Here is a 27,045-nt window from a genome sequence, read left to right as displayed (position 1 = left end):
CGGGGGGGGGGTGAAAAAAATCTCAAAAATTAATAAGCGGGGGGGGGGGAGTTGGAATAAGAATGTCCTGGGTGGAAAATTAACGAAAATTTTTTAGTGCTCCCCTCGGCTATTAGGTACCCGAGAGTATATACATACATAGACTCTTGTTTATAATAAGCTATCTAAATTTGAATATTAAATATCTAAATTGTTTCTCTTAAATAAACTGGAATTAAAGAATATTTGAATTCTAAGCTAAAGGCCTCTTTTGATAGGCAAGTTTTATGTAATGAGTAGAGTTCAGTATCTTTCGGGTGCGCCGAAAGACACAAAGACCACAAAGTCGTCTTTTACACTAGTGTAATATTGGTTCCCTTTCGCATATTTTACACTTTTAAATCAGCAGTTAATTTGGGAATTTACCTCCCCAATTGGCCCCTGATTTTGGTCAATCACCACGCTACTGGTAGACTTTCCATAAAGACTGCAGACCACAGACGGTTATTACCGTTATTACCCTTTTTCAAAGGAAAAAATGGAATCCGTTTTTTTTTTAATCTTTGCAACATATTAAGGCTTGGGGACTCACAACCTGAAACGCTTTCTCGTGTCTCCACCCCATTGTTCTTTTGATAGCATTTGTGCTTCTCTCACTTTTATCCCTGGGACAATGGACCATGCCCATCCCCAGCGGAGCTTTTTTGAAGGGGCGCCGAAAAGAGGATTTTTTAAACGCCCTTATCTTCAAAATTCATACTTTATGCGCCTTAAATTGCGCCCCAGGACCAATTTTACTGAGATAGTTTTAAAATATTTGCAATTTATTTCGCTCGCTTCGCTCGCAATACAGTTAATTGCTAACTTCTTTGCAATCTAGCTAATTTACAAGTTTTTTTATGTACCAATTTGCTGACAACAATATTGAAATCATAAAACATCAATTTTTTCGCTGGCTTCGCTCGCATTTGTTTCTTTAAGTTTCTTTTCACTCTAGCAAGTGTCAAATTTGTCTATTTTTATTTAGTAATTTAGAGTATCTTGGCAGTCGATTTTTAAAATTTTCTATTCGGCCTCAACCATGGTGGGGCCTGTTTTTCCCTTTTCCATTCATCAAAGATATATCTACTCTTCTCCACTAAATATTTCCTTCCTCGTTATGCCTAGGCAAATGAATTAGTAAAAGTTTAGAAACTGGTGGGTGGAGGCACCACTTTGAAAAATTGGGGGGGGGCGCCATTTAATAAAAATTGACTTTGGCCCCTCCAGAAAAATTTTCCCACAACGCCACTGAACTGCGTGGTTCATGCACAAATCTACAATTCACATTATACATTGCAAACGCATAAGGCTCATGCATCGGTTTGCCTCCACCTAACTTAACCAAATGAACAATATATGCGTCATCGATCTTCAAAGGTGTTTCCCAGTTGAAGTGAGGAATCATTCGGCCAATGATCCATTGCGATAACACATACCCGCCACCACTACAATAAGAATCATAGATTTTGCCAGGCCACTCCTCAAGTGATACACCATACCTACCCTTACCTTCAGGCGGCTGACCCCGCATCGTGTTGCCTACGAAATCTTCCGCTTGCCATTTTGTGTTCAAGGCTTTCGATAAACGTTTAATGTGTATAAAAACATCATCATCTGTCTTGAAAACAAAATGGGATTTTGTATGTGTCCAATACAAGGCTGCTATGTTATTTGTTCGACCCATCAATCAATTGTTTGAACAAAATACTCTGATCCCGTTGAACAGTTCCAACGTTAAAAATAACTATCCATTCATCTGTTATATTTCCCCAAAACGATTGATTGCCCTATGTCTGACGTATATAATTGCGTCTGTCGAAATGTTTTGCGAATGACGTCACCAATATGATGAATTTGTACCTCTTTTGGCAATCTGATTTGACGTGGTCAACCGGGACGTGTGGTCGAAACATTTGTGTTTCGTTTGAGTTGGGTGTTCTTTTGCCAATCAAGATCATATTCAACTTTATTCTACGTGAAATTTTGTACCTGGAAATAACAGATATAAGAGAAAACTTTGAAGTGGTTTACTATACACATGAATTTGTTTAGTTCAATTAAAAAGGGTTGTTTTTTCGAAAAAGTCGAAAACTACTTTCGAATAAAAGTATTCCCATAGACGATCCTACCTAAACTCTCTAAATAAATCAATTCAATTGTAAGCTTGGGCACTCGTAGAAAGTACTCAAATTTTTTGAACAGTCAGGTATTTCAAAGGTAATCATGCTGAAATAGATACAAGGAAAAATCCTCTAACCTGAATTCAAGAATATCGTTAAATTACATTTCAAATGCCGGCCATTTTCTTTTCCGCGAAGTTTCGTCTTCTGTCGGATTGCACTCTTCACAACCATCAAATCAATCAAAACTTTCATTTCACTCCCTTCTAATAAAGCACGTTTGTTTTTTGCTCTTCTATGAGATGCAGTCAAATCTATGACCCTGGGCCTGGTTGTTCAAAAGTGGATTAGCGGCCGATTAGCTGAAGTCCGGATTAAATAGCGATTAGCGCCGATTAACGAAAATTTGTCTCTTGTTCAAAAAATATCACGATTAAAAAAGCGATTAACTTAGACTTGAACACCCCAAAACATAATCCTACTCGGGAGGTGGATTAAGGAAAGATTAACCTTTCCACCACGCTGTTTTGTATATTTTCACGCTGTCCCCACGCAACATTTTTTGACAAAATGGACATGTTTGGTTATTTTGTCATAACTCACGAACTAGAAATCTTTTGATAAAAAACTTGCTATCCCTGGAAAACTAATTAAATTCTGCAGCTTTTAGGTTGGGTACCAATCAAAATAAAATACTCTAACTAAAATGGTAACTCCACATTTACCAAAGTTTTTTTCCTCATTTTTCGGTAATGTCACTTTTTTGGTATTTTTCACTTCCTATGCAAAAAAAAGTGGGGGAAGTTTAATTATTAAATCTTTCTTTAGTATTTCATCATTATATACTTACTCCTGAAGCCATATACCAAAAAGTAGCATCCAAAAAACATTCTACTGCTCACAATGGCTTTCCAAACATCAGTCACTTTTCTCAGAAATCAGTGTTTTTCTGTCGGCAGGTCCAAAATGCATAAAACATAATGCATATTGCATAATGCATAATGCATAATATTTGAAAAATGTCAATTTTAGAGCCTATAATAAGGAGAATTTTAAAGATTATACTTTCAACAAAACAAATATACCAATTTCTACCAGAAAATAAAGGGTAGAAAGCTGTAAATTTGAATTTTGAATGATGAAGAAAATCCATGATCCACTGAAAATGCTTGTCGCCATTTTGATTTTCATAGTTGTATTTTACAGAACGTAGTATAATGTAGAAAAAACACGAAAATATCTCCTCCGTATGTTACTTTTCCTAACTCGAAAACGTAAATATTATAGCAAGATCTTTCTGGGTTTTCTCAGAGATCTTTTCGAACAATTGCTAATAAATTTCAACGGGTTTTTTCTCTTACAAAGCATTAACCATGTGAATGCTTTTTTGGGGTACATAAATTAAAGAGCTTCATCCGGAAGCTAGATCAAAGAAAATAGACTTCGAATCTTTTTTACATTCGAATGTTTATGTTGTTTTTTTTATCTGATCTGTTGCTGACGGAAAACCCTTTGTTGTTATGATTCGAATATTTTCTCTTTCGTTCGGATCTGTTCGGATTCGAAAAGTAAATATTATGTCTGGGGAAATTCCTCTTATTGGAATGTTTACAAGGAACTCTTCTAAAGAGGTTTTCGCGGTTTTAGCCTCTGCAAAGGAGAGTTTCAGAGAATATAAAATCGTTCTGTAAATTACACAATACTATTATGTATTATGCAATATGCATTATGTTTTATGCATTTTGTACCTGCCGGTTTTTCTGTCCGCCATTTTGAATCAGTGTTTTTCTTCGAAAAGTGCTGACTCACCACGTGATCATAACATTACATCATTATATATCAACGGAAAGCTTAGACTCTCTACTTTCTTTTTCTCTTTTTTTGAACGATTACCAAGCAAGCCAATGAAAGATATGGCTTGAGAAATACGTGTCTTTACAAATTGCGTAAATGTACGGCATTCGGACGTATCAAAGACGTATATGTACGGCATTTGGGGTGGAAAGATTAAGCTTAAAACAAAGTGAGAAATGGCCACCATGAGCATGATTTTATATGGAAATTTGCAAAGAAGACGTCCAAGAACATACAGACTGAAAGATTTTATGAATAACAACACTTTTTCAGATGAGGACATTCGGATACACTTTCGCTTTTCACGACAGGCATTGTGTTTTTAACCAATCTTCTCAGACAAGATCTGCAAAGACCTACACAAAGAAACCACGTTTTGTCTGTGGAGAGTCAAGTGTTGATTTCTTTGAAGTTTTTGGCATGTGGAAGTTTCCAACAAGATGTGGAGTGGAGTGGAGTTATTGGAGTGGATAAATCAACTGTTTCAAGGATTGTTCCCCAATTTTTTCAAGCTCTCAATCGCAAGAAATGCCAATTCATTGTATTCCCTACCACTGCCCAACAAAAGACAGAGATCAAGCCCTTTAATACTGCTGTATAAGCCTAAAGCTTTAAGCTTAAATTAATTAATGCTATCATCATGCTAAGCTATACAGAGGGGTTTTTAATAGTACCTAATATTCAAAGGGGTGTGTCTTTCTGGGGCTTTCCCCGCCAGTCGGGAGCTAGGGCTTTCCACTTAATGATATGAAAACCCGGAAGTAAATTCGGAAGAAGAACGAAAAAAATATTTTTCTGACTACTTGAACAGCTTTCTATTAAGGAACTTTCTTTGACATATAAATTAACTTTTTGCCAAATTGTACCTTTTTCTTCACCTCTTCATGCGTTAAAAAATTTCTGAAGCCGGTAACTCTAGTTGTCAGTGGGAGTTCTCAGCCACAGGAAATTCTCTCCTTCTTTTCGCTAATTGTAGCATGCTAGGTGGAAAAGATGATTTCAATAGTTCATCTTAGATAAAGATAATTGGATGGATCAGATTAATATTAAAAAATTAAAGAGCTGACATCCGGTGTCATGGCAATGTTTTCTGCACGCCCCCTCATTTGATTAGTTGCAACGTACGTTTGATTTATCTTAAACCCTTGTCTCGGTGATGGCCTTGTATTATTTGAAAGCTAAGCACGTTTGGCAAGTTCAGGAGAAAATGCAAGAGTTCACTTGAGTGGCAGAGAAAAATAATTGAATACCAATTATCAATTTATCATATCTCCTCCAGTTTAATAGCGACTGGTATTGGATAGAAGCGGGAATGACTTGTAAGTCTTCCTCAAGGAAGGCTTCTCTTTTGAAGCCTGGCGCCCTTGCCTTGCAGAGCCAACACACTTTATAGTTTTATAAGACAGTCAGTTCCAACATCCTTTCCACTGCTGTTATTGACATTGGTTTTTTCTTCTCTCTTCTTTCGCCAGTACTTTTTGATAGGGTTTTTATGAATTTAGAGTGAAATTACGATGTTAATGCTTTAGTGCTGAAAATCGTACTGTTTAATAAAACTAGTGAAAACGTAATTTCAACCTGTACATAAACTTTTTTTTCACCTGTATATGAATGAACTGAGAACTGTATGTATAAATGATGTATCATATTTTAACCAAATTATTTCCCATTTTCTCATAGATGTAGTTGGAGCATCTCATAGCCCAGTTACGGCAGTCCAAATAAGAGAAGGAATATAACACCAGCTGGAGAAAACCAGCTTTCAAATCTCACTCTGTTGCAGGTAGAGTGATAGGGGCCACTAGGCAGTTAGCATCGAATAGTTAATCTGGTTTTTGACACTCTTCTGCTTAGTTCTTGAATTAAGGAGATATCTCTCGAGTTAGTTGAGTATTGCCCCACCCATGGGAAAATGGGTATGTAGCCGTTGCACAGCACATACTATTTTAGCAATTGAAAAGATAATGGATTCTTCACCAAACAGCACCAGGGTCCGGGATCAATCGGTAGTCCTTCAGGACACGCCCTTGATCCCCGGGAAAGCCCCTGATTTTTTCGATCATTTTTCTCTCTTTGATACCATAACGGGATCCAATGATGGAGAGATCTTCACCCCAAGAAAGAACCTGATCACCCAAAACAAAACAAATTACTGATATGTACCAATCTCTTGAAAACTAGTACTTTCAATGTTCGAACCTTGAATGGACCTACACAATTAAACGATCGTGCGTTCAATGTCTGAAATTCCATAGACATGATTACAATCCAAGAGCATCGCATTTTCCATCCTGCTGATAACTTTATGTATTCTTCAAACTCTTCTCTTCAACTTATTAGATCTTCGGCAACCAAAAACTCTGTTAATGCTACGGTTGGAGGAGTAGGTCTTCTTCTTTCTTCCAAAGCAAAAAATAACTTGATTAAGGTAGAATCTATCACGCCTAGAACTTTGATTGCTGAGTTCTCAATCAATCCAGTTTTATCAGTTGTTTGTGTCTATAGTCCACACAATAGCGCCCCCAAAGAGGAAGTTGAGGAATTTTATTTGGAACTTAAAAATGTACTCGACGATATTCCAAGACATAATTTTGTAAGCATTGCTGGTGATTTTAATGCGAAGCTCGCATGTCCCGATGTTTCTTTCTCCTTTAATAAGCACACTTATCGCAATGGCGAATACCTCTTAGATCTGATTGATGAATACGGCCGTTTCTCCTCAAATAACTATTTCATGAAATGTGCCAATCACTTTTGGACATTCCGATATCCAAATGGCGATAAAGCTCAAATTGACTATATTCTCTTTCGTAAAAAATGGAGGAATAGTATTAAAGACTCCAGAGCATATTCCTCATTCTCCACTGTTAGCTCTGATCATCGTATTGTTTCTTCAAATATCAAATTGAGCCTTCGTGCATCAATACACTCGAAGCCACACACTCTGAAGAAAATCGACTGGAAGGAATCTTCTCTCAATCATGAAATCCGCAACAGATTTACTGTTGAAGTATATAACCACTTTTCTCATCTTTTCATTGAGGATCTAAATAAAGACAACATTGAAGATGCTTATTCCAGTTTGATTAAAACCACTGAAAAAATAGCTCTCGAGCACCCGGGGGGGGGGGGTACTACCCTTGTCGATCGACGGGGGTGCTCCGCTGAGGTTCGAAAAATGGACCCTACGTGGGACTCGAAATTTGCGAAAAAAGTGACCCTGAATGGGACTGAAATTCCAAAAATTTTTACTTTTTCCCCAAATTTTCCAGAAATAGGCACCCTACGAGGGACTGATTTTTCTATTTTGGTGTTTTTGCGACCCTACCTGGGACTCGTGGAGGTTAAAAAAGGTACCCTGTCCAGCGGAGCATCCCCGTAACCCATTTTGCCCTAGTACCCCCCCCCCCGGGCTCGAGCAGCTCCCTAGGAAAAGAAAACAAAACATCTCAAACTCGAAAGACTGTCATTGCAGCAAGAGAAAATCTCAAACTTGCAGCATCTCTTTACAACAATGTCCCTACGCGCAGGTGAAAGGCAAATTTAGACTCTTATCTAAACTTGACGAGGCCTACCTAGAAACCGAAGTATCCTTTATAAATGGCCAGATAAACTCCATGTCTGAATATTTCTCGCATAACTCTCATCGTAATGCCTGCAGCCTAGTCAGAGAGCTTAGTGGAAAAAATTCGAACCCCCCCATTCAACTAAAAGGCGGATCCACTGCGAAACGTCTAGATAATTGGCTCAATCATTTTAGAAATCTTCTTGGCAAAAAGCCAATTCTCTCTAAAAATAATTCTCTACCTAAGGAACAAATATCCCCGCCTTTGGACATTCCTGTTGTCTATCGGGTGCTTCACAGACTATCACAAATAGGTTATGTGCTTGGAACCATTTATTGAGAGAGGGTTCAAACTGAAATAGATACAAATGAGTTTATAAATAACTGGAAAATAAATAAAATTGAATAAGTATGAACGAAATCTAAGTCTATGTATAAGTTGAGTCTAAATTGAGTTGAAAAATATATAAGTCTGAATTCATGAAAAATATCTAAGTCCAAAAGTTTGAAAAAAGATTAAGTCCAAGTATCTGAAAAATATGTCTAAGTCAAACATGTCCTTACCCTAGGCTAACCTAAAGTTCATTCAAGGCGAGGCACAATGCAAACAAAGAAACAGAAAGAGAGAAAACATGAAAACAACGTACCAGAGTGGCCAGAAGTGACAGCTGGAAGCTGACCAAGATGGCTGAAAGCCAAACAAGACGACTCAGAGTCGAAAATTTCGCATATTGTTCGATTATTCATAGATGAAATAATCATATTAAACGACCGGGAAGTAAAGTACTGTGTTGCAGAATGTCAGATCGGACCTGAGAAAACTGGCCCTAATAGAGAAGAAAGTTGATTGGAGAGCAAAGTTAACCTTAAAGAGGAAATGGCCAAAAAGTGATTCTCAGATTCTTCTAGAGTTTTTTTTTGACTTTTTCAGAGACTTGGGAGCGTCAAAAACAGAACCTTAGGTTCAGCCCATACTTAACACCTAGTTATGCCAGGTTACCACCCATCCTCGTTATAAATATAGTGAAATAAATAGAACGGGGCTAGAAAAAGCTTTATTGCCCCCCTTTATTGTCACCTAAAAGTGAACGGTCCCAGTGTGGATTAAAGTCTATTCACGATAAGTGTGCACTCTTTTTTCATTTACCTATAACTTTTGAAGGAATTCTTCAATCTTTATAAATTTGGTATCATTGGAAAGATATTAGTGAGTGGAACAATTTGAAATAAAAAAATATTTAAAAAAATTCTAAAAATGAAGATGAAAATGAAGAAGAAAAAAATGAAGATCTTGTAGAAAAGTGCTATAACTATCATTTTCACTGAAGTGAATCCTTAATCATCGAACGTCATCACTGTGAAAAAAATTCTCTAAAATAATCATTCAGTCAAAAGATATCAAACAAAGTTATAAGCTGATTGAAGTCTAAAAACGCTGTTTTCTGCAGTTTTTTGCTGTTTTTTGGGGTCAATCACTTATGAACTTTGTATCATAACTTTATATTGAATAAATATTTTAATAAAATTTCTTCACAGTGATTATCTCCTAAAATCAAAGAATCTCTCCAGTGAAAATGAAAGTTATGGCACTCTTCTACAAGATCTTCATTTTTTTCTTCTTCATTTTCATCTTCATTTTTAGAATTTTTTTAAATATTTTTTTATTTCAAATTGTTCCACTCACTAATATCTTTCCAATGATACCAAATTTATAAAGATTGAAGAATTCCTTCAAAAGTTATAGGTAAATGAAAAAAGAGTGCACACTTATCGTGAATAGACTTTAGTTGCGTATTATCTTTGATTGTTTAAAAAAATATTAAGATGTTAGCACCTGGTAGATAAAGCAAAAAAAACAACAATACAATACAATATCCAAAATTAAACGAAATCAGATAAAAGAGCTCAAGGTATATATGCTATTTGGCCCAGCGTTAGCGAACGGGCCTTTCAAAAGCAACTGTCTGTTTGTCCGTCCCACTTTCGTTTTCGTTTTTACTAAAACCGCGCTCCTTCTAAATTGTAGACTAGCAAGTATCCGTATTGCGTATTGTATTCAGTGAAGGGAGTGAGTCTGTTGCAAGCGGAGCTGCAGAGTGAAATACAACGACTAGTTACTAGTCTATCTAAGTTGTTGTTGTTGTAGATCTCGCGCTCTTTGCATTTTATAGCTCAAAATGGCGGATTAAGTGGAGACAAAGTTTTTTTCTCCTCCTGAAATATCAGACCAACTCTGACATTTTCAGACGCTGTTGTTTCATTGATTGTTGCTGTTTACAGATTTAGGATTAGAAAGGGGTGGTCAGGATTAGACAATCTGACAATATCAGATTCAAGATTTTTCTGCTATAAAAATGATTCTGTATTGGTAATCCAGTACTTTCGAAAAAGCATTTTACCTCCGGAAAACCGTCTCGTCTTATAACAGACTTAAACTGGAGCAGCCCAATGCCCGTTTCCAGACAATGTCAATCGAACGCAATTGAATGATGCGATTAATTCGATTGTCGAATACAACTTAATCACAATCAAATATTACCAAGGATTTATGCCGTTCCATTATGAGATATAATCGAATCAATTGAATAGACCTTTTTTCAAAGAGGCCACCCTGTTGAATAATTATGTAGTCCAGCAGAAAAATAATGATACACCCATGCATAATTATTACAATATGCATGAAACAGTAATTTATGCTTTGCTGTATCATTGTTTGTATGGCTGGACTACATAATTATTCAACAGGGTTGCCTCTTTGAAAAAAGGTCTATACCGTGAGATTGGGTAACTTGCATCAGTGGAGGCTAACATGCATAGCCCTCAAATGAAAGACCTGGCTGGTCATTAAAATACAAAATTAAATCAAAACAAAAATGGCAGAGTAGAGCTGCGAGCGGAGCTGCGTAGTTGTATTTTAATGACCAGCCAGGTCTTTCATTTGAGGGATATGCATGTTAGCCTCCACTGATGCAAGTTACCCAATCTCACGGTATTACTTACTCTAACTAAGTGTGCTGCATTTAATTTTTGTGATTTTAGGTGCGCTTTTTTTAAATAGGGAACAACGCTTAATAGATGGTGACGCTTAATAGAGGGTGGTGCTTGATAGAGGGAATTCTGTGGTCGCGGCCTTGTCTGATCAAACGCAATCGAACATCATTGTCCATGAATCGAACGAATCAAATGTAATTGACAGTCAATCAAACCAATCATTAACACACATCCCTGGCAACCCCCAGAAATTTCCAGGGCGATATGGGGTAGACATTAATTGCCCGGTTTTCCTCTTGCCTTTTCTTCTGCTCTATCCTGAAAACGAGCATGATGAAGGAGAGAACGGCCACAACCATTGCCTAGTAAAATTTTGGACAGTCAATTTGGCTGTGTTTGAATACAGACCTTTTTTCAAAGAGGCCACCCTGTTGAATAATTATGTACAGTAGTCCAGCAGAAAAACAATGATAAAACCATGCATAATTATTACAATATGCATGATACAGTAATTATGCATGGCTTTATCATTGTTTTTATGGCTGGACTACATAATTATTCAACAGGACGTCCTCTTTGAAAAAAAATTCTCTTTTACATCTTTGGGGTCTTTGACGAAAGATTTTCAAATTTTTTATTGGCATTTTGCCGATTAGGGGGGGGGGGAGGAGTTCCAACTACATGCCGATAAAAAAGCAAGTATTGTGACGAAAATCTTTTTAGCCAATTTCTTTCTGATTTCGTCCACAAACTTCACTGAAAGCATACAATTTCACTTGCTTTCACCTTTGCGCACAAATTCACAACTTTAAAAGTACAGTTTTGAATTAGCTTTGATAAAAAAACTCTTTTTTCATTGGCCAGCGCACTGCCTTTTCTTACAAAATGTTGGGAATTCATTGCGTCTTTTTTAAAACTTTTGGAACTAATTTTCACGGTTTTTCTCAAAAATTATTATTGTAATTTTTATGTGTTACACCAGGATCAACTGTGAAAATTTTAGAATTGAACTAACCGCAAAAATTAATTCCCGCAAAATGCAATTTTTCTGATTTTTTCACGGACCGTGAAAATTAGTTCCCTTTAAGGTACATAGAATAAACATAGCAGAAATATTATTAGAACAACCTTTCATCTGCTTCAAAATGGTTATAAAATTGGTAAATTTTCAAATTCTTTGATGTTAAATTAATATTTCTTCTTTTCAGCTTGAAAACCAACTGCGTGGACAACTCCTGACCAGTTGTCATCTCTGTCTTACCCATCATTATGGCTGATTTATTCAGGTTGGTACTTACTGAGATAGAGGGGGAATCGAAAGCATAGGTCTAACTTGACATCATTTTTCATTGCTTGCAGCAGTAATAGCGAAGCTGGATGATGAACAAGAACTCCTTAGGAAACTGCATCTTTGTCTTTTCTATTGTTAACTGTTCATAATAGAAACCATCTCTGTACCCTTTAAGTGTTCTATTTTTATAAGAAAAAAAGGCCAGGAAAACTTTTCATACAGTAATTCTGCTCAGATTTTAACTGTTTTCATGGAAAAAAGTTCCCAGTAAGTAAATAGTCAAGAGCTTTCTCGTAAATGAAATTTATTTTTATCAGCATGTGCCATGAATTTGACTGGCTTTTTGTGATTTTTCTTGAATAACTTTGCATGTAAATATTTTCTTTCACTAATTAATTTCCAATTGATATGATGACGAATAGTATACATCTTTCTAAACTCCTTTTTTATTTATTTTTACAGATTTCAAGACCAAAGGGTTACTAAACCCCTACTGAAGGGTTAAACCCTTCAACCAACCTACCTCAGATTACTTGGCATCACCAGATTACCTGGAACAACCGCAGATTACTCGGCATTACTAGATTACTCGGCATTACTAGATTACTCGGCATTACTAGATTGCATGGAATTACTAGATTACTCGGAATTACTAGATTACTCGGCTAATCAAAACTTGCAACATTATCAGATTGCTCAGCTTATGAAATCGACTCAGCTTACTTAACTTACTCTTCATATTCAGCTCACTTAATATTTATCTACTAGTATCGAAATTTAAATAAAGAAATTTGAATTAAAAACCAAACTTTACTTTACATTGGAAAAACAAACTTTATTTTATATATAATAGGAATAACAAACTTTATTTTACATAGGAAAAACAAACTGTATTTGATCTGGGGTTTTTAGAGACAATGGGGAGTGTTTGAAATTTTTTCTTTGTTTATAAAATTTTATTTCTTAATTACATGCATTTTCTGTTGAAAACAATTAACTTGAGAATCAACTTTTAGACCTTTTATTGCATGTGTCATAAAAAGCTAAAATAGTTAATTTTTTTGTAAATTAATGTCCCAAGAGAATTTAATTGGCTTTCTTTTGCAGATGACAATAAGAATTTTGCACTTCACTTAGAGGCTTTTTGAAAACACGCTTCACACAAAATCTCTCTAAACGTAACAAACACTACTATCGTCAGCTACGTAAAGAAGTAGGGTTTGGTACAGGCTAAGGAAAAACCAAACTTTATTTTACATTGGAAAAACCATATACACAAAAACCGTTATATTTAAAGGTTGTGTACTATAGGTTATGTACTAACATAAGTATTCCCGTTTCATGTTAAGCACATATTTCGTATCAGACCAGATATCGGCTTATTGTTCTTTTTTGCTGAGATAAACAAATATTTTGGATTTCTTTCTGTTTTCTATCAAAAATTGCTTCACATATTTGTATCTATTTTCAATACGAAAGAGCTTGTAATCTAAAAAAGCTGAGTTAGCAAACGAAATCATTATACTTAACTTTATACTTTGCATAGGAAAAACTAAACTTTATTTTACAAAAACCAAACGTTATTTTAGAAAAGAAAAACTATTGAACAATTAATTATACTCTGTTGTTGCATTTGATATAGGTGATGCGCATCGTCTCGTTTATTGTTGCCCCAGCTAACCCCCGTCTTTGTATTTTTTCTTTTTTGATTATGCAACATTGTAGAGCATTGTACGATGACCCCTAACACGTTTTTACTACTTTTCGCTTTTGCTGGGCCTTCACGCCCAACGGGCTACTTGTTTGATAGATTAATTGATAAGGTATATATATTATAGTAAGTGTCACGTCATATCAAGCAAAAAGTAAAATTCCTCATTTTTTTAATCTTCTTTCATTTTTCTTCATAGTATACATCTCAAATTTCAAAAACCTTTAATCATTTAGATTGTTCATCTCTAATATATATCTTTCCAACGGTGTTTAACTATCTACCTTAGCATAACTTGGTGCTGAGAAATTTTTTGAAAAATAAAGTATCCCCCCCACATACTTTTTAGATGGCAGACTTTAATGACATTAGATACAATACTAACCCAATCAAGCAAAATCAAACACAATCAACTTTGGCAGGCAATTAGTTTTGCTTAAGCCTTGGAAAATAAATATAACAAGAGTTCAGTTTTAGCCATTGTGGGGGGTATTTTTGGCAAAATATTGATATTAGATAAGAAAAATAACTGTTTTTAAAGCTCGATAGAGCACAAATTTGGAAAGTACATGAAATTTTCTAAATTGGGAAATTAAGTTTGGATTTCAAGTAAATTTTAAGGCCAACTTAAGTACTGCATAAATTTTTTTCCTTAAAACTAGAACTTTGTAAATGCTGTTGTTTGCCTCGGATCCATATCATTGAGACATGGAATTATACTGACGTTATCATTTGAGCAGGTTGATCAACTTTGATTGACATCCATTTCTCATAAAACAGAGACTCGCCCACTTGATACATTTTTTAATCAATGGCCAATCAATTGGTTTTAATGATTTATATATCTTAATGTTAATGTTATAATGTATATATTCTCAAAGTCGAAAAATATGTACAAATCTGTAATAGCTTTAAAACTAATATAGTTCAACTGCCTATTTTACAAGATGAATCATTCATCATCATCTGTTGATGCCCAATCTTAAGGGAAGAAATTTGTGCGTGAAGAAATATTCCCATCAGACATCTACAAACTTCAGCATTAAAATAATGTCAAGAAAATATTACAATTACACACTTTTCCTAACTAAATATTCATCAGTAAAAATTAATCTTCAATTGAGCTTGAATCAATTTTGCTTTTTGATGGGGTTAGATCATCTTGATCCAATGGACCTTTTGCTAGAGGTGCGATGTCATGTTGGATATATAATTAATACTCCAGCACAAATCAGAAAAACTTAACTCCACGTTTCAATGGTTGCGGCAAGGATAACTTTGGTCATTGTTATGTGAAACCGTAAATCGAAATCTCAGTCACCTGTGTAGCATTGTGAGTATTCGATTAAGTTCAACAAAACATATCGTGTTCAACAAAGTTCGACTTAAGAAATTCTGTTTGAAGAGTTTTTCTCAAATTACTGCTCGATTAAATTCAACAAAGTTTGATTAAGTTTGATTAATGTAATCAAAACAAGACGACTTAAAGTCGAAAATTTCGCATACCTTAAGGGAAGAAATTTTCGCGAGAAGAAATTTTCGCGGAATTTAATTTCGCGAATCAGAGTTTCAAAATGGCAAATTTCGCGGAATTTAATTTCGCGAATGAGCCGATTTCAAAAGTTTCACGGAATTTAATTTCGCGGTTGAGGGAATTATTTGTCTACGAAAAGCCCTATTTTGCCCTAAAAAGACCAATTTTAGGGGTGATTTTTTTAATTGTGAGAATATTTGTGTTTCGCGGAATTTAATTTCGCGGTTTAACCATTTTGGTGTGTTTTGCGGAATTTAATTTCGCGAATTATGCCCAAATTCGCGAAATTAAATTCCGCGAAAATTTCTTCCGCGAAAATTTCTTCTCGCGAAAATTTCTTCCCTTAAGGTAATACTTGAACATCAACGACGAAGACGCATGAAACGTGACTCCTGCAGCATTATGCATTTTGAATGAAGCGCTACACGAGGTCATAGATACCTTGTTTTTTATGAAAAATCTTAATCCATTAAAAAAAGATTCCTTAAAAAATGCGACTAAAGAATTCCATTCTATAAAGCGTAAACAAAATCTTTCAATTCAGAGAACTGCAATATACACTTGAGAAAAATAATTTCAAATTTTTTTGAAAATGAAGAAGAAAAAATGAACTTTTCATTCTTTGGTGCCAGAAACCTCATTTTGTGCTTTGAAGGAACTTGTGATAAAGACTTCATTCACTTGCGCAAAGTTTATATCAACTTCTTTCTATAAACAGTAGAATTTATCTAAAACTGAGAAAAATGGCTGGTCAGAAAAATCTGTTGTATACTACTTTCTGATATGAATGATGGCCCACCACAATCAAAATCATTTGACTTTTCCAGAAAAAAATTGAATATGGGGGGGGGAAGGATATAACATTTTTTGGAAATTTACCCCCCCCCCCTGGAAATTGTGACTTTTGATCCCCCGGACAGCAGGTCTAACCTGGTCTAACCCACCCCGCCCCAGACATCAGTTGAGTAGTTGAGCTCCAGCTTCTGGACTAAAAAATGGCAGGGTAAAAACTAGCCAACTTTAAGCTTTAAAGAAATAATACTCATTGAGATTAAACTTTGACTCCTTTATAACTGCTTTAAACGGCATCCCATTAAACAAACCCTCCCCAATCTCTTGATGTTTATCCCGTGAAAAAATAAAGGGGAAAGATTCCAGAAAAGTAACAAGATTCTTAGTGCAGAAATGGGAGTCTTATACAAACAACGGTAGCATGATTCAAAATGAAAATCCTAATTAGCAAAATGTGTATCAAGATCGGTGAAGTTTGATTGAAGCTTGATTAGTTTGATTTATTACCTTGTTTCCATTCTTTTTACATTCCGACGGCTTATTTAGCAGACGCCCACGCTAAAGTTTAAAGAGCGAGCCAATATCTATCATCCCATCAGGGAGGAAAATCTGGAACTTTTACTAACCAAACTCACCGAACACCAATCAAACTTCATTTGATAAAAAACTGTCATCATTAACGAGGGACCGCTGTACATTGTGCGGTGGTGTACGGTGGGGCTGGATCTAAATGTGCTTTGTACGGCGGTGAAAATAGGTTAATTTGAAATCTGCTGTATTATCTGTACACCCCACCTTACCTTACCTTACCTTAAATCACCGTACAATGACAATGTACGGCAGTGTCTAGGCAGGGTCGTTTCGATTATACAAAAATGATTGCTGAATTTCAATTGACATGATTTCTAAGAAATACTGTGAGATCGGGTAACTTGCATAAGCCCTCAAATGAATGACCCATTTGGTCATTAAAATACAAAGTTAAATCAAAACAAAAATGGTAGGCTAGAGCTGCAAGCGGAGCTGCGTAGTTCATTTGTTTTGAAATTTTGCTGCTTTGATTGGTCAGTCATTTGATGGCTGTGCAAGTTACCCTCCACTGAGATGCAAGTTACCCGACTTCACGGTACTTGCTAAAACTGACTGTTTGTCACAACTAGTTTCACTATTAACACATAACTATCTGGTGAAAAAAGGAAAAAAAGATCATACCTGTGCTGTTTGTAGTTTTGGTGAAGAAGAGAAGAGAGGGTTAATAATGTTGTTGTTTGTTGTGGAAAATTAACTCTTCTTGTACTGCTTACTGAGCATGATCAATTTATTGGTGCATTCACTAACTACACAAAATACTTAGTAGTAAACAAATATCAAACCTCTTTAAATACTCTACAAAAGACCAGAAAATATGATAAAAATTTATACAGCAGCAGCAAATTTCAAAAGCATGTCTGATGTGCAGGCATAATCAAGCAGCCATTAAAAAGTTTCACAATGATTGTTTAAAGGCTTGGTTACACTTTTTGCACTAGCGTATTTTATTTATTAAGAAAAGCCCTGTTTTTTATCACTTTTTATCTTTGTGAGTGAGTCCACCTTTAGAATATTTGCCGTAGTACGCCCGCAGCCAAACGCCCACGCCATAATTTGCGCCCCAAAAAATGTCTCGCCAGCCAGACACACGGAAGGCTATCGTAATACTTTCGCTAAGCGAAATTAATAATCCAACTATTAAGGACTTTTTTTAAAAGTTTGATTAAGTTTGATTTCTTTAAATTAAATTTAATCGAATTTTTAAGTAGTCCTGTAAAGTTCAAGGAACCCAATTTAGTTGAATACTAATCGGACAACTAAGTTTGACAAAGTTTGATTAAAAGTAGGGTTCAATTAGTTATGTTGGATTAATTACATCTAGTATACCGTGAAGTCGGGTAACTTGCATCAGTAGAGGGAAACTTACATAGCCATCAAATGACTGACCAATCAACAAAGCGGCAAAATTTCAAAACCAATGAACTACGTAGCTCTGCTCGCAGATCTACTCTATCTTTTTGTTTTGATTTAACTTTGTATTTTAATGACCAGACAGGTCATTCATTTGAGGGTTATTCATGTTTGCCTCCACTGACTGATGCAAGTTTATACCCAATATCTCACACGGTAGGACAGCGCTACAGTATATAACTTTTGTCACTAGATTGACACCCTGCCATAAATCCCTCTGTAAAATTCACTACTGTAAAGTACTTAGTAACTGATAATCTGTCTTTACAACTAAATCAAATATCAACACCTATTTCTACCTGTAAAAACGGAGATCATACCGTACCTTGTGCCTTGTCAATGTCTGTGTGGTTGTAGTTGGTGGTGATGTTGAAGGGCAACTCTTTAATTGTAATTTCCATTACTATATTGGTGCATTTACTAACTACAAAAACATAAAATACTATGCTAAAAGAAATATTAATATCTTTAAATACTCAAAAAAAAAAGCAAAAACATGATAAAATTACAAACAACCAAATGCAGTTCTTGCAGCGCAGCATCCTGCCGCCATTTCTAAAATCGAATAATGTTTTACAAATCCTTGGTTACGCCTACCTAATACTTGCGGAGTGAAAAACGTTAGATTTAATCTTAGCGAGTGAGTCCATGCTTAAGATATTCGAGAATGTTCTAGAAATATGAAAACCACTTTCGTTTTCTAAATTTTATTCCGCACCGCGATAGACTATCGTAATACTTTCGCTATGCAAAATTAATGACTATGTCCAAACGTAGACAAAGTCTGAATGTGCAAAATTGAATTGACAATTGAAAATTGAGTTATTATTTAAATAAATTTGAAGTTTTGATCCAACATCATGTATTGACCCCGTATTGACTCTTCAAGGACTTATGAGTGAATGAACTGAGTGAGAAGTGATCCTATATTTATATAAAAATATTGATGATGTCATCATAAATGTACTTGAAATGGTTTGGAAATAATATATGTACAAGAAATGGTTTGGATCTAGCAAAATGGTAGCAAAAATGTAAACAAAAAGTAGTCTGCAAAAATGCTAAATAAAAATGGTAGACAAAGTAAAAAGAAATTTAAAAGTAAAATTATTCATTATATTTTTGGTGTTTTTTAGCTCAAGTTTTATAAATTTTTATCTGGTTATTCAACAATTCCTCTTTCTCCTTTCACTTTAAAAGAATTAACAAAGGTCATTTCCCAAACTAAATCTTGTAAAGCTTTCGGTCCAGATAACATTCCACCTATTATCTGGAAAGATGAAAACTTCCACGGTTTCCTTCTTAATCTTTATAATATTGCGTTCGAAAAAAGTGTTTGCACAAATCATTGGCTAAAATCTCATATCATTCCTGTTCCGAAAAAGGGAGACCTCACTTTTGCTACTAACTATCGTGGTATATCTCTTCTTCCAATAGCAGCCAAGATTTACAACAAACTTTTACTTAATAGAATTCGGTCTAAAGTGGAACCAATTCTTCGTAAAAACCAAAATAGTTTTCGTAGTGGGCGCTCCACACTAACACAAATCCTATCCCTTCGTCGCATACTTGATGAAGCCAGGAATTTCAATCTCGACGCTATACTTGTATTTGTCGACTTTAAAAAAGCTTGATTGAGAGATCGAGATAAAATGTTTGATATCCTCTCACTATATGGCATTCCCACGAAAATCATTAATATGCCATCAAGCTTCTTTATACAGACACCAAATCTTCTATCCAGAATATAGACGGCGAGACTGATACTTTTCCCATCTTAGCAGGTATCTTGCAAGGTGATACCCTCGCCCCGTTTCTTTTTATTTTAGTTGTAGATTACACCATGCGTGCTTCTGTTGATAAAATCTCACATTGTGGTTTTCTTCTTGAACATAAACATTGGCCTCGTAGTCCAGGCTTCTTTATAGTGACCTTAAGACTTCCATGCGCGACCACGATTCTTGGCGCCAGAGGGTAGAATCCATCATCTCGACCGCGGTCGAAAGATGATGATGATTGGATAGATTTTAATCCGAAACTTAGTTTTTTTTGCCTTATGGGGCTCCAAAAGTTTCAGGTTTCTATTTCAAGTGTTATGTTGATGAGATTTTTTTTTAAAGTTCGATGTATTTTGAAGAACAACGGGAGAAAGATTGGAAAGATTATTAAGAGATTCATATGTACAAGTGTTATGTTGTATTTGAATATCCAGTTTTGAAGATTTAGGACCTCTAAGTTGACAAAGAAGAGTCTGCTAAATCGTGTGCCACGCGTGCCAGCGTGCTATGTGTGCCGCGTGCCTACGTGCCATGCGTGCACACGATTTAGCAGACTCTTCTTTGTCAACTTAGAGGTCCTAAATCTTCAAAACTGGATATTCAAATACAACATAACACTTGCGTGCCAGCGTGCCAACGTGCTTTGGCATGCCAGCGTGCCAGCGTCCCAACATGCTTTGGCGTGTCAATGTGCCAGTGTGTCAACGTGCTTTGGTGTGCTAACGTGTCATTTGGCGTGCCATCCAAATTTGGCGTGCCATTAAAATTTCGGTGTGCCATCCGAATTTTTGGCGTGCCATTAAAATTTCGGCGTGCCATCCGAATTTCGGCGTGCTCGTCCGATTTTACTGAAATTTCGGTAAAGCTTGGGGAAGAAGATGACATAACTTGGACCCCCCCCAATATGGACCCCATTGTGGACCCCAATATGGACCTCTCAAAATTAGCGGGGAAGCATTTTCAAGATTATATTATGTAATGACACTTAAATTATGTAAATAATGGCATTACATGAAATATGACGTATATACACCAATTTACAACAAGATGTTTTCTCATGCTCAATAGGATGCCGGTGGTGCAAATGGATATAGATTGTCATGCAATGAAAACATTAAATGCTCCAAAAGAGCTGTTTTAGAGATATGAAAATAGTAGTACTTTTATTATTATTTTATTGTTTTCATTTTTATATGAACAGAGCACGACATAGTAATTGCTCCGGCCTAGGAGCCTTTAATTGCTCCGGCCTAGGAGCCTTAAATTCTCTCTCGTCCGACGACGACGACGCTCAAGACATTTTTTGTTTGTTTATCTAATCCGATGATCTATTCCGATTTAATAAAAACGGATTACCTGATTCAAATAATACTGTGATTTGATTGGCCGAAAGTATTTAAGAAAAAGATGGCTGCCGAAACTGGCCGTAGTTGACTGTGTAGCATCAGTGTAGTATCAGTGGATGAAATCAAATCAGGCAACCAAGAAAGCTTAAAGAAAGTTGTCAGGAGATACAGAATGGTTGAAAAGATGCTCCAGGTAGAGGAAAAAGGTGGCGATGCCATCTACGGAAAATCACGGAACTAAAATACGACGTATTTATAGGTCTCGCACTCTTTTATTAACAATATAGAAGTGCCTATCAAAACAAAAGATAGAGAGGACCACGCAGAATCGCAGAATCGCAGTACTGGCAAATCTCAGTGAAAAATTGATCATTTTCATCATTATTCATGATGTTTTGGACATGATTTATGAGAAGTTTGATGCATACTGGCTCTCTAACAATGCGGAAAGACTTTGGAGAAATTTTGGCCATGAATCGTCAGCTGATCGAGTGCTTAAAAAATCTTGCATATGGCTATTATAAAATTCTGTCATCTGTTGGTAACTTGACAATGAAACTTTCAAACACACATCCATTGGAATTTAAAAGAGAATACTAAAATTACTACATTACAGTGAAAATTTGAAAACGATCTGAGTAGTTTTTGTGGTGTTATGTTTATGGCTGAAAATGATCCTGTTTTGTATTCATCATTATTATTGTTGACTGGCGACCGTTCCTTTTGATTCTTCAAACCCGACACATATTTTTTACAAACATATCACTATGAGAATTCAATAAAGAATACTAAAACACAATTCCTGTGTAAATTTGAACAAGAATGGAGAAATTTTCACAGTTTTATGGCTGAAAATGATCGTTTTTGGACTTTTTGTCGTAATTTCATTGCGGCTGGCGACCGTTCCTTTTGATTTTTCAAACCCGACACAGATTTTTTACAAACATATCGCTATGAGAATTCAGTAAAGGATACTGAACACAATTCCTTTGAAAATTAGAACAAGATCGGAGAAATTTTCGCAGTGTTATGGCTGAAAAAATGATCGTTTTTGGACTTTGTTATAATTTCATCGCGGCTTGCGACCGTTCCTTTTGATTTTTCAAACCTGACACAGATTTTTTACAAACATATCATTATGAGAATTCAGTAAAGTATACTAAAACACAATTCCTGTGTAAATTTGAACAAGATCGGAGAAATTTTCACAGTGTTATAACTGAAAATTATTTTTTGGACTTTGTCGTAATTTCATTGCGGCTGGCGACCGTTCCTTTTGATTTTTCAAACCCGACACAGATTTTTTACAAACATATCGCTATGAGAATTCAGTAAAGGATACCAAAACACAATTCCTTTTTAAATCTGAACAAGATTGGAGAAATTTTCGCAGTGTTATGGCTGAAATGATCGTTTTTGGACTTTTTGTCGTAATTTCATTGCGGCTGGCGACCGTTCCTTTTGATTTTTCAAACCCGACACAGATTTTTTACAAATATATCACTATGAGAATTCAGTAAAGTATACTAAAACACAATTCCTGTGTAAATTTGAACAAGATCGGAGAAATTTTCACAGTGTTATAACTGAAAATTATTTTTTGGACTTTGTCATACTTTAATCGTAGAAATTTTAGCGAGACTTATTTTAGCGTATATTTAAATAGTTAAATTTTAGCGATCTGGCGATTTGGTGTGTTTTAGCAAGATTTATTTTAGCGAAAATAGGGAGAACTCGCTAAAACGCTAAAATTAGTCTCGCTAAAATTTCTACGAATAAAGTAATTTCATTGGCTGGGGCGACCATTCCTTTTGAAGATTTTTCAAACAGGAAACAGGTTTTTTCCAAATATACCACTATTTATAACATACACACTATTGTACCATTTTATTTGGTTTATCCTACTCTTCCAAGTATTATCCCAACAGAAAAAATAATGCTTAGCTCAAAGCCGTGGCCTCTAATTTAGGCTATTTTTCTCCCCAAAATTTTATCCAGAACCAATCAAATCAACGGCGCATCATGGCTTCGCTATTGGCAAGTTTAGAAAAAAATTAATTTACAGTATAAGAACTTGGAAATATTCACTTCTAAATGTTCATCTCCTTTAGCTCCAATTTTGAACTTTTTAGTCGAGGATGAGTGGGCGGGGGTGGGGTTGGTTCTTTAGGCAAGAAAGTGCATGTGTAATCACTTAGAAGAGCTAAACTTCCAGCTGGTTTATTTATTTGTTAAGATTATTTCTCATACTCGCTCTGCAATAGAATTATTACTTTGCTTTCTGATCTGTTCTGATTAGTAGTTTGTGGGCAACATTCTAACACAACTAACTCCACAAGCTCATCTTTCACATCTTTTACACGTTTTTTTTTTTATAAGAACGTCAAAAACTTTCGAAGCCTTCGGATGTTCTTAGTTTTTTGGATTTGAAGCCTAAAAATTTTCTTATAATGTTCTTATTTTCAGCATTTTTTGAGCATTTTGATGTAATTTCTTAAGAAAATGCATGTTTTTAAGTCTCCAAAGCCTTAGAATGTTCTTAGAATGTTCTTAAGTTTTTGGGCATCGAAGCCTTATGTTCTTATATAGTTTGTTCTTATAAAAAAAAACGTGTAATCTCTTAAGCCGGAGCTTCCAGCGCGGTGTCGGGTATATTGTAAATGACTACCAAGGCGAAAATTTTTTCAAACTGCGGAAACGTTTAGACGGGGGTATGGTGGTTCCATTGAGACGGGGGTTCTGTTATTATCAGTTAGGTAGGGTCAGGGTTGCTAGTAACGGCTTGTCACTGTGCCGGGTGCATACTCGGCGCCTTGGGCCCCGCAGGGTTGCTAGTAACGGCTCGAATTTCAGTCAGGTTAAAAAAGGGGTACTTTTACCCATATTACAATAACATTACCCCCGTCTTTTTTTGTCATCCTGTAAGTATTTACAAATTTTGTGTTCTGCTGTGCGAGTGTGGCTCAACGGATAGCGCGCTGGGTTTCTGATCAGAGATTCTTTCATTTGGTGGGTTCGAATCCCGGTCGGGTCGATATTTGGAGAAAGTTTGAAATATAGAACAGTTAGTAGAAATCATCAGAAAACAAGTCTCAGAAAGTCAGAGAATAGAAAAGACGAAGAGATAGAATGGAAGATAGGAAGTAGAAAAAGTAGAAAAAATCCTGGAGAGTCATTTACAATCTACACACGACCTTCCAGCGCAGCTGGTTTATTCTCTCTTCCGACAACAACGACGTTCAAGGTCAAGACATTTTTTTTTGTTTATCTAATCCGATGATCTATTCCGATTTAATAAAAACGGATTATCTGGATTTCGATAATATTGCGAAAGTATTTAGAAAAAGATGGCTGCCGATTAGCTGCAAATCTCAGTGAAAGATAGTGATCATTTTAATCATTATTCATGATGTTTTGGACACGATTTATGAGAAGTTTGATGCATACTGGTCTATAACAATGTGGAAAGACTTTGGAGAAATTTTGGCCATGAATCGTAAGCTGCTCGAGTGCTTAAATCTTGCATATGCATATGGCTAACTTCTCTGCTAGTTTTATGGATGCACAAAACCATAAAACTCTGTAACTTGACAATGGAATGAAACTTTTAAACACACATCTATTGGAATTCGAAAGAGAATACTAAAATTACAACATTACGGTGCAAATTTCAAAAAAGATCTGAGCAGTTTTTGTGGTGTTATGTGTATGGCTGAAAATGATCCTGTTTTGTATTCATCATTTTTTGACTGTGGGCGACCGTTCCTTTTGATTTTTCAAACCCGACACAGATATTTTACAAACATATCACTATGAGAATTCAATAAACAATAAAGGATACTAAAACACAATTCCTGTGATTGGAAAAGATTTCACAGTTATGGCTGAAAATGATCGTTTTTGGACTTTGTCGTAATTTCATCGCGGCTGGCGACCGTTCCTTTTGATTTTTCAAACCTGGCACAGATTTTTCACAAACATATCACTATGAAAATTCAGTAAAGGATACTAAAACACAATTCCTGTGTAAATTTGAACAAGATCGGAGAAATTTTCACAGTATTATGGCTGAAAATGATCGTTTTTGAACTTTGTATCGTACCGTCAACTGCTCCAACTTGGGACGAGTGTACGCAACATGGGACTTGTTGATATCTGGTCTGTATTTTCACTTACTGTAAAATCGAAAGAGAAATTGTGTATTTTTTAATACGCGGTTCATTAACTCAAATCTAATGCCTTTTGAGGTTCGGTGAAATGTTGGTGGAAAGGCCCTCCCATGTTGCGTAAGATAGTCCCAAGTTGGAGCAGTTGACGGTAATTTCATCGTGGCTGGCAACCGTTCTTTTTTTTGATTTTTCAAACCCGACACAGATATTTTACAAACATATCACTATGAGAATTCAATAAAGGATACTAAAACACAATTCCTGTTTAAATTTGAACAAGATTGGAGAAATTTTCACAGTGTTATGGCTGAAAACGATCGTTTTTGGACTTTGTCGTAATTTCATCGCGGCTGGCGACCGTTCCTTTGATTTTTCAAACCCGACACAGATTTTTTACAAACATATCACTATGAGAATTCAGTAAAGGATACTAAAACACAATTCCTGTGTAAATTTGAACAAGATCGGAGAAATTTTCACAGTGTTATAACTGAAAATGATATTTTTTGGACTTTGTCGTAATTTCATTGGCTGGGGCGACCGTTCCTTTTGAAGATTTTTCAAACCCGAAACAGGTTTTTTCCAAATATACCACTATTTATTACATACACACTATCGTACCATTTTATTTGGTTTATCCTACTCTCCCCCAAGTATTATCCCAACAGAAAAAATAATGCTTGGCTAAAAGCCCGTGGCCTCTAATTTGGCTATTTTTCTCCCCGAAATTTTATCTGGACAATCAAATCAAGAACTTGGAAATATTGACTTCTAAATGTTTATCTCATTTAGCTCCTCTTTTGAACTTTTTAGTCGAGGATGAGTGGGCGAGGGGTGGGGTTGGTTCTTTAGGCAAGAAAGTGCATGTGTAATCACTTAGAAGAGCTAAACTTCCAGCTGGTTTATTTATTCGTTAAGATTATTTCTCATACTCGCTCTGCAATAGAATTATTACTTTGCTTTCTGATCTGTTTTGATTAGCAGTTTGTGGACAACGTTCTAACACAACTAACTCAACAAGCTCATCTTTCACATCTTTTAATCTCTTAAGCCGGAGCTTCCAGCGCAGCTGGTTTATTATGTTTTTATTTACGAATAGGTAAGTGCTTTAAAAGAGTACGAAAGAGATTCCGAATAGTGAATTCATTATCATAATCTTGATCAGAAAATTGACAACGAATTGATGTTTGATAAAATATCTATATTTCGAGCATAACTTCACTCATCTTTCAGGATTGTAAAATGTAAAATTAAGTTGCTACTTATGTGAAAAATTGGAAAAAAAATAAAAAAACAATGCGCTAATTGAAGGCTATTAAAATTGTAAAATGGTTATAAGACCAACTGGCATTTGTAATTTGGCATTTGCTCATGAGGGATTCGATTTTAATAGCTTTTCCATTGTCTTTCTGTCATGGCATTTAAGGAATCGTCTTTTTAGAGTCATTACTGAAAAGGTGATTCCCTCAAGTTCAACTTTGACAGATCAAACAATGATAAGCATGGAATTTCTCAAAAACTGCAGTCATTAAGACTGAAACTTTTTGCCGTAGGGCTAGGCTATGGCAAATTTTGCAAATTTTACAATCTATAGAAAGAACTGAATAAAAAACGTGCAAATACTTTAAAAAATCAAAAATGTCATTTTTTCTCTTTGTTTTGGTTCCTTTGTTTGATTTGAAATGCCAGAAAAGGGGACATTCCTTTGCTCAAAATGGCATTTCAAATGCCAACGTAATGCCAACACGCTGGCATCATTAGGCATTTGACAAACCGAACAATTGCGCGGAACAATAGAATTCAAAAGAATACTGCAAGCAATTACAAATGCCAGGCTGGTCTAAACGCAGCCAAGGTCGTAATAAAAAGTAG

The 27,045-nt window shown here is 35.6% G+C and overlaps 1 long non-coding RNA gene across 1 annotated transcript; it reads left to right on the top strand.

Moving 5' to 3' along the window:
* Window positions 1–11,361: 11,361 nt before the first annotated feature.
* On the top strand, window positions 11,362–12,650 carry LOC136815245 (uncharacterized). Its single transcript, XR_010847700.1, has 2 exons — window positions 11,362–11,837; window positions 12,305–12,650. It is a non-coding gene; the product is annotated as an uncharacterized lncRNA (long non-coding RNA).
* The last annotated feature ends 14,395 nt before the right edge of the window (window positions 12,651–27,045 follow it).

This window comes from Clytia hemisphaerica, unplaced genomic scaffold (genome assembly GCF_902728285.1).
Source record: "Clytia hemisphaerica strain Z4C2 unplaced genomic scaffold, Clytia hemisphaerica genome assembly, whole genome shotgun sequence".
Classification (NCBI taxonomy): domain Eukaryota; kingdom Metazoa; phylum Cnidaria; class Hydrozoa; order Leptothecata; family Clytiidae; genus Clytia; species Clytia hemisphaerica.
This window is presented reverse-complemented; position numbering and strand designations above follow the sequence as displayed.